The sequence below is a fragment of the Gavialis gangeticus genome, unplaced genomic scaffold (assembly GCF_001723915.1).
Source record: "Gavialis gangeticus isolate Ggan-Ray unplaced genomic scaffold, GavGan_comp1, whole genome shotgun sequence".
Lineage (NCBI taxonomy): Eukaryota > Metazoa > Chordata > Crocodylia > Gavialidae > Gavialis > Gavialis gangeticus.
The window spans coordinates 44764137-44764835 of record NW_017729027.1 but is presented as its reverse complement, the minus strand read 5'-3'; the positions used below and the strand labels follow the sequence as shown (position 1 = coordinate 44764835).

Here is a 699-nt window from a genome sequence, read left to right as displayed (position 1 = left end):
ATAACCTGTCTGACATCTGACTCCCCAGGTACCTCTCCATTATTCATCCCCCTTCTCTCCCCCTACCCCACCTGTCTCTCACCCACTGACTCAATATACATCTTCACTGACTGCCGGTCTTGTATGCATGCCAGCCCAGCCTCTGGCTTCTTTACTTGTCACTCCACCCAGGAAGAGCACACACCAACTGCTGAAACTTCCTTAGCCTGATGAAGGGTTTTTAAACCTAAAAGCTTGCCTTATTTCCACCCCCCAGTTATTTAAGTTGGTCTAACAAAAGATATCAGATCCACCCAATGACCCTTGTCTGCCTATGTCCTTAGACGAACACAGCTACAATCTACACCCCTGTAACTTCATATGTTATTTTTAAATGCAGCATAAATCTTCAGATAGCAGCGAGATTTCAGTGGTGTAGTCTGAATTGTAAAGCTCATTCCTGAGAAAAACATGTATTGTAACCTAGGAGCAGCTCTGGAAAATAACTGTGTCTTGGATAGCCCCAGCTCCTATGTTGCTCTTTTATTTCCTTTAAGATGAAGCAATTTATTGGAGACTTGATGAGGATGAAGCTTATTGTATTGCCTTTTGTTCATGTTCATTTCTACCAGCTGGGAGATTCAGTACACTCCATCTTGTTTCTGTGTAATTTCCTCTCATCTGCTCAGGGGAGGAGTCTTGGGCAAGTAGTAGGATTTC

At 43.5% G+C, this 699-nt stretch overlaps 1 protein-coding gene across 1 annotated transcript in view; it reads left to right on the top strand.

Annotated features, from left to right (window-relative positions):
• The window catches only part of MYOM2 (myomesin 2), a 135162-nt gene that overhangs the window by 29185 nt on the left and 105278 nt on the right, over positions 1-699 (top strand). The gene's annotated exons all lie outside the window — the stretch shown is intronic.